Raw genomic sequence first — 8,404 nt, 5'->3', positions numbered from 1 at the left:
GCCCACAGAAGCGGCGGCAGAACCGGCCCAGGGGAGCAGCTCTGCCTTCACCAACCCAGATCACCATCTGGGGTTCGGTTGTTCGGCTTTTTTTACCCTTCCCTGCAAAAGCCAAGAGCTGCGGAGGGGGGAAGAAACTAAAGAAACTAAAGAAAAGTGAAGAAACTAAAGAATTACACCCCGCGGCTGCAGGGCGGCCATGCCGGGCCTGGGGAGCCCGACCCAGCGCTGGGCTCTGGGAGTGTTAATTCCTGCCGGGATTTCTCCCTGGGAAAGGGGGCAGCGGGGTCGGGAGCGGCCGCTGTTGGTCCTGTGCTCCCTCCTGCACCTGGGGGTGTTGGGTTTTTTTGGGGGGAAGGTGCCAGGGTTTGATGCTGAGGCGCGATGTTTTCTCTCTCCGGCTCAGCCAGGCGAGCGAGCCGGAGGGGAAAAGCGGGGAAGCGGCTCGGGACGTGTCCTCGCATGTAGGGATGAGCCAAAAGCAGCCGCCCAGCCCCGGCTGAGGCCCTTTCAGAAGGGTTTGGTCAGCCCAGGGGCTCCGGGAGAGACTTCCCAGAAGTCGGAGCTTTGAGCGGGTTGTGGCTCCGGGTCCCACGAGCTGCTTCAAACCCAGTTTATCCCAGTCATTCCAGCCATGGCAGGGCTGGATCCAGCTGAGCTCTGGCTGCCTGGTTTGCAATCCTTGCTCTCCCCAAAGGGCTGTGGGGTGGTGGGGACTCCATGGCCACGCTGGGTTTCCCAGGCACCCACGCCAGGATGGAGCTCGTGGGGAGGCAGGTCCCCATCCCAGCCAAAACCCTGGGGAAACTGTCCTGGTTTGAGCCAGGATGAAGCCAATTTTCTTTTTGCTCGTGGCTGCAGCCTGGGAGGTGCTGAGCACGGGGGAGACCCCCAGGGTAAAATGTTAACAAAGGCTTTTGGTGTCTTTTCTGGTTTCTAAGCCAAGCCTTTCACAGTCACCCTAAACTTTCTTCATCCAGTGCTGGTGTGGATTATTTGAGCTGGCAAAACCCCCCCATGCTGTGATCAGCTCAGCTCTGCTGGGCACAGCTGCCTATGCCACAGCAGCTTGTGCCCCAAAGGTGTGCGTGGCACTTGGCACGGCCCCCCCTGCCCTGCTGGGCACCCCACCAGCAGCACGGATCCTGTGCAACAAGTAGCTCCTGTTAGCAAGGCCTGGCCACCCCCAGGCTCTTCGCTGGAATAGGAACATCAGCAGGTTCTTCTGGCCAGCATCCCTAACAAAGATGCAGCTCGTTCTGCTGAGCTGCACTGCCCTGTCACAAGGAAACTGCCTCGGCGGTGCAGCCAGTGTCACACTTGTGCAGTGAGGCTGGATCTGTTCTTCACCTTCCAGCTGGTAGTGCCCCAAACCTGGCTCTGCCCTGCCAAGGGGGACCATGTTGTCCCCAAAATGGCCCCCGTGTGAGCGAGGCCAACCTCTCGGCATAGCAGGCATGTGAGTAGTGAAACTGTCACCTTGGAACTGGAGCAAATAAATCTGTCCAGACACTTTTCTCCTTCGGTTGCATTCTGCAACATCTGCAGGTTGTGGCATCAGTGTTGGCTCTTGGGTGACGAATATTTGGGCTGCAAAGTGTGACACGTCAGGAGCTCTTTCCCACACCACATCTTCACTGCAGAGCCCGGGGGAAGGAAGGCTGGCAGGTCCCTACTTGCTTCTGCTGGCCAGGTTTTGGGGTACCGTGCTTGAAAACTGGCACCCTGAGCACCTCACCTTGCTGGTGGGGCTGCCTGTCCCCAAGCTGTCATGCTGGACGTAGCACAGAGGTCCCCAAGCAGCACTGACCCTCTGCTGTGAGCCAGAAGTACCAGCCACGCAGTGGTGGGTTGCAGCACACACCCAGACTGCTTGCTGACACAAGAAGCATGGTTTCTGTTAATTATACCTGGGATAATTAAATTTATACCAGTATAATGAGAGGGGGAGGGAAGGAGTCCTCCTGTGGATGAAGTATTAGTGGTTAAAACCCGTTTGTGCCAGTTAGTTTATTCGGTTTAGGAAGAAAGGCACAGAGAAAAGGCACATGGACACATAGCCCTCTGGCTCTGGGACTGAGTCAGAATTTGGGTCCAGCACCTCCATCCTTCCCACAGCCTCTTCTACCTCCCTCTCTCTTGCCTTTCTGACCTTGCCCAATCTCCCAGCTTATTGCAATCCATGAAAAATCTCCCAGTGGAAGAACATGCTGTTCTGGAGTCTTCAGAGCCAGGGAGGGCAGGCAGAGAATTAAGAAGAGGCAGTGCAGGCAGTGAAACAGCTTCCACCTCAATGGGAAAAACCTTCTGGAGGTGGAAATGTAATTCAGATCTTTGTCACACCATTGGCCATTGAGGGCAGCCCCAGATCCCTGGGCCTGGCTCACCCTGTACCCCTTGTGGCATAAGTTATCCTGGGCTTTGTCTTTGGTCTACTGGGAGAAAAAGATGCCTCCAGAAGGTGCTTGGTAGCCTCCTAACCTCTGAGTGACTCACTAGAAGTGCCTTTCTCCCTCTGTTGACTACAGAAGGGGCTTCAGTCAACTGTGTTCTTCATTAAACATCACAGTTACACGTCCAAAGCCAAATGCCCAAATCCTGGCCCTCCATCCATGCTCTGCCCAGACTGTTCCGGGTGGCACGATGCCCAACATAACAGTATCTTCTCTTTGAAGGAACCTTCTAGTCTCAGCAAAACTAAATCCAGGGCTGCCGTGATTCATACTCCTTGGAACAGAGCTTCCCAAATCTTGGTGGAGAAGACACATGCACAGGACAGGGGATTCATCTGGAAAAGAAAATAGATTGAGTGACTTGATAAATCACAAAGGAGTAGCCTCAGTGTTGTCTCCAGACAGACCTGGCTCTCCTCAGCCTCAGGGAAGTGTAGGGAGGTCCAGCACTTTTATTTCAATGACAACTTGTTCTCTGCAATGAAAAGCCAGATGGGAGGAAAGAGCATTGGCGACCAGAAAAAAATAAACCCACTGAGTGATTTGATTTTTTTTCTAAACCAAGCCAAAACCTGCTGAGATGTTCATGCAGGATACTTTCAAAATGTGCTGGCTGGACTGAAAAGTTCTAACAGCCAACTACTTCATTCAGCTTCATCATCAGGACAGCATTTCATCAAACCATGTTGCCTTGAGACAAAAAGTAATGACCAGCCGTGCAGCTGGGCAGCTTTAGTACTTGTTCTTGTGCATGGGCTGTGTGATAACCCATTCATTTCTCCATCAGCTACTTTGCAAAGATGGCCAGAGACCTCAAATCATGGACCTTCCTCAGAGGACCTTCCCCATCAGATCCCAGTCCCACACATGTGCAAATGCAGGGCACATGGAAATGCTTTCTGAGCTGGATTTGTCATCATCATCAGACCAAGATTAGAAACATCCCCTTGTTTCTGCAGCAGCTTCAGCCATCAGTTTAACCTGTGGTTTTCACTGACACTTTTCACCTACGGGTTTCCATGCTCTTGTTGAGAAACCCAGCACAGACCTTTTCAGGAGTCAGCAGCCAAATGTCTAAAAGCAGACGGTGAAATGTTGTGGTTACAAAAAGCTGAAGGCAGTTCTGGCTGCCAACCCACCTGACAGCAGGCGAGTCTGAAAGTTTCATCTTGGCTGGAAGCTTGTTGGGTTTTTTTCCCTGCAAAAATACACCCCCCTAAAATTAACCTTATTAAGCAGCTCTCATCCATCAGCTGTGCTCAGGGTTGTACTGATCCTGACCCTGTCACAGAACCATAGAAAGGTTTTGGTTGGAAGGGACCTTAAAGATCATCCAGATCCAACCCCCTGCATGAGCAGGGACACCTCCCACCAGCCCAGGCTGCTCCAAGCCCCATCCAACCTGCCCTTCAACACTGCCAGGGATGGGGCAGCCACAGCTTCCCTGGGCAACCTGGGCCAGGCTCTCACCACCCTCACACACAAGAATTTCCTCCTCATCTCCAACCTAAATCTACCTCTGCCAGTTTTCATCCATCCCCCCTTGTCCTCTCCCTCCCTGCCCTTGTCCCAAGTCCCTCCCCAGCTTTCCTGGAGCCCCTTCAGGCACTGGAAGCTGCTCTAAGGTCTCCCTGAAGCCTTCTCTTCTCCAGGCTGAACACCTCAGCTCTCCCAGCCTGTCTCCAGAACAGAGCTGCTCCAGCCCTCAGATCATCTGCATGGTCTCCTCTGGACTCGCTCCAACAGCTCCATGTCCTTCTTACATTGGTGGCTCCAGAACTGGACACAGTGCTTCAGGTGAGGTCTCATGAGAGCAGAGTAAAGGGGGAGAATTCCCTCCTTTGACCAGCTGGTCAGTCTGCTTTTAAACACAGCTGGTTTCTGGGCTCTGGTGCACATTGTCAACTCATGCTGAGCTTCTTTTCCACCATTACCCCCAAATCCTGGGGGTCCCTGATGCTGGGTGCAAGAACAACAACCGAGCAGCTCTGGGTGATGTCTCGAGAGTCATAATCAACAAATCCCACTGTTTCCTCTCTGTGTGCAGGAAGGCAGCTGCCAAAGCCATGCCACGCATCCTGTGTTGTTAGAAACCAGCTGTGCCCATGCTCTGCATCCTGGTGATGTCCCCTTCTGTCCTCCTGCCAGTTTGCAACAGCTCACAGAGCCACCACAGAAGACAGCCAGGGGCAGGCAGCAAAAAATGCACTGAATAAGTGGAGATAAATCCAGAGTGGGTTAAATCCAGGATGAAAAGTGACTTCTTCACACTCTAAAGGGGTCAAGAAGGTATTTTCCCCAGCAAGAAATATTTTTGGCAGGGTCACTAGCACATGGGACTGAGTGTTGTTGGGAAGGATCCTTGAGTACCCCTCTGCCACCCCACTAATATAATCTATTACCAAGAAGGTAATTGAGAAACCTACAGATAAAGCAGCCTCACAAAGAACTGATAGCAGCTATAAACCAGGAAAAAGGAAATTCTTGTTTGTTTTTTAAACCACATGGGTTTTCCCCCTGGACCTCATTGCTGAGCTTTGCTACGGCAGCAAGGAGGGGGCTGAGGCCTCCTCCACATTCCTACCTTTTCATCAGCCTTTTTAACCAGCTGCCAAACCCTGCAGGGGCCAGGACATCAGAGCTGCAGAGAAAACAGGAGCTCTGAGAGATGCTGGTGGATAAAATAAATGAGTACTTGGGCTATGAATTCCCTCCCAAGAGCCTTGAGGCAGGTAGGGCTGCCCAATAGGGGGGACAAGTGTTGGGTTGGGACAGCAGCTCCAGGAGCTGATGAGATAAAAACATCTTACAGCTTAGCAAAGCAGGTGTAATAGGGAACAGTTCAGGTGATGGCACCTTCCTGCCAAGAGGGAGGTGGTGGTGGTGGTGTCACTGCTGAGCGGGGGCTGCTGACCAGGGCTTGTTTGATACCCAGCTGGAATGGAACTGACAAGCTTCAGGGCTGCTCTTGGCCAGGGTTCACCAAGTTGTAGGAGAGACTTGTCCCTGCTTAGGGTGTCCCACCTGCAGCAGCAGTCCCTCCAAACATGGCCCAGGTCAGCCGTGGCTTGGGCAGTCAAGGGGTTGTACCTATGTGTGGTCTAGTTAGATTGCCCCAAGCTCTGAGCTTGATCCTGGCACCTACCCAACTCCCTGCTTCATGGGTCCCAGGAAGGAACAGACACCCACCAGGAGCAAGGGGTGGGGACACAGGGGTCCCTCTACTACTGTTGCCTCATCAGCAAGGCAGGTAAACACTACCTGGAGACATTTCACATCCACTGCTGGCACATTGTCCCCATATACTGTAACTGGTAGGAGCAACACCATCTCCTCAGTGAGTGCCTGCAAGGCTCCCCTTCTTGGGGATCAACCCCACACCATGTCTCATCCCAAATTCTAATCATTACAGCTCTGAAGCAGGAGGCTGATTAAGCTTTCCAGCTTGTTTGTTATCATTAAATATTTCAAAGCTGGGTTTTCTCGACAGGCAATTACATGACTAAGTCCTTTGACAGTTTGCTGCCTTCTCAGCCTGCATGACTTCTCCCTGCAGTCCTGTAACCTGATGCATTTCATGGGGAGCAGTTTCCATCTTCCAGGTCTGTGTCCATCAACCCTTCCCTGGCACTGGACAAAAAGCAGCAGGGATGCTGTGACTTTCTCCTCTCAAACACCTCCTGAGCCAAGCTGGACTGGAGCACAGCATTGAGGCCAGTGGATACTTCCCCAGCAGACAAAGCTATTTATTGGGGTATGTATATATATTGAAATATAAATATTATTACTGGAAACATACACAGTCTGTGTAGAGGCAGATTCACAGAGCAGCAACATTCATACAGGAGCAAAGTGGTGGCTTTCCAAGGGATCTGTCAGCCAGAACGTTTACCCAGTCCCCAACCCCACTTCTCCTTTACTTCCAGCTTTCCCAGGCTTTATTTCTCTGGGTTTAAGATGTCTCATTTGCTTTTCACCCTCACCCAGAGGGGGTGACAATGCACTGCCTGCCAGCCAGTTGTGGGGCCCTCCCAGGTCTCTCCCCAGGACGCTGCTATCTGCACACCACACGTCCAAGATGTGTTTCCTGTTATGTTCCCAGTTAAGAAAAAAAAACGACAGCCCAACAAATTGTCACGTTTGGAGGAACATCATCCCAGCTGCAGACTCATACACTCAAATTTAGGAAATACCAGCATTACATTTGCCTGAGCAACCTTAATTCTGCCCCCTTAGGCACATGCTTTGCGATCCAGTCCTTAATTACAGTTTGCAGACGAGGCTTTTCCCACAGCACCCATGGCCCAGTTAGGGCTGGTTCTGCCCCAGGGCAGAGTGATGGAGGAGATGTGGATGTGAGAGCCCCATGTCCCCCCTCCTGCCCGAGCTGGAAGGAGCGTGCAGGGCGAAGGACAGAGGTCCTGATGCTTGAAATGCTTTTGCTTTTCATTTCTCTCACAACCTGAGCAATTTTGCTGAAATCCGAGGTGCTGCAGGAGGGTTTGCTGAGCAAGAAACGCCGAAGGGTGAAGGTGCAGCCTCTCGACTCCCAGCTCCATCCCCCCTGCCGCTAACATCCCTCCCAGACCCCACCTCACTGCCACCTCTCCAGGCTGCCCAGGCTCCCTGGCTGCCCCTCCCCTCCCCTTGCGCAGACAGAGCCCTTCTGTCGAGCCCACCCCTGTGCATTTGAACACCAAGATGTGCCCGGGTGGAAGCTGCTTTGATTCCCATTCCTCCTGCTCGCTGCCTAACGCAGGCAGTGGCTCCTCCTCCTGCTGCAGCCCAGCCCAGCCCGGGGCGACAGCCTGGGGACCCGGACACCTCCTGCCTCTGCTTGCACGTCCCCATGTGCCAATAAGCTCCATCAACCCCTCAGGCAGGGGTGCTGTGCCCGGCTGGGAGCGATCCGGGACCGACGGCTTTGCTAAAGAAACCCCCAGCGCGGCTCCTTCCGACAGGGAGGGAGCCCTGGAGTTTGCTGGGAATGTTGTTTCCCAAGCTCTGGCTAAACCCACCCGACCCGGGCAGCACTCAGCTCCCATGTCCTTTGTGCACCAGAGCTTCCCAGCTCTTTGCCAGCGCTCCTGGTTTGACTTCATGGCACAGAGAGGGGCTCTGATCTGCCCCGGGAATACCTGCCTGCCCAACCCACTTGCCCCCGGCATCACCTGGAGGCAGCAGCTCACAGGGGCTGGTTCACCCTCTGGACCTGCCCCTGCTCCTCGTGTGAGGCTGGAGGGAGCCAAAGGCAGGGGAGCAGCAGCCAACAGAGCTGCTCAACACGGGTGACCCCAGGTTTAGGGTGGTGGTGGCCCCTTCCTTGAGCTGCCTGCTTGGACACCAGGATTTGCCTGAGCAAAGCCTGCAATGGGTGTCAGGGACATCTGGTTGGAGGGTCCTGAGGATTGGTTGCAGGTTCAATCAACCCCAAGTGGTCATTTGCCTGTTATGCCCTGTTGTTGCACCCATTTTGACTCTAACTACAAACAGCTGTGCTCCTGGTGACAGAGGGATGTGTGTCCTCCTGCCAGCCCTGGGGCCACCAGCCCTGAGAGGTGGCTAGGAGGTGATGCCCAGTGGTCACATCTGGATGCATCTCCATTGCTTTCAGTGCAAAACCCTACCCTTCTGGCTCTTGTTGGAGCCCAGAGGGGTGAACAGGGTCTGCAGGGGGAGGTTGGGACAGCAGCTCCACCACCTGCGTGGAGGAGGCTCTGGGGATGCAACCAAAGCACCCGGAGCAAGAGGCACTGGTGCCAGGAACAGCACAGGGAGTCCTATGGCAATGGGGCAGGAAGATCAGCTTGGGGCCTCCTGTAACATGGCTGGAGCCTGCCCACAGGAACAAAAGGGAGATTTCCTGCTCCAGCTCCTTCCCATGCACCTGGATGTGTCCAATGTCCTGCCAGCCATGGCACTAGTACCTTGTGTGCTGATGGAAGGGGTAC

Source organism: Chaetura pelagica, unplaced genomic scaffold (genome assembly GCF_000747805.2).
Source record: "Chaetura pelagica isolate M959 unplaced genomic scaffold, ChaPel_1.0 scaffold273, whole genome shotgun sequence".
Lineage (NCBI taxonomy): Eukaryota > Metazoa > Chordata > Aves > Apodiformes > Apodidae > Chaetura > Chaetura pelagica.
The sequence above is the reverse complement of the archived record's forward strand: the minus strand, read 5'-3'. Positions refer to the sequence as shown.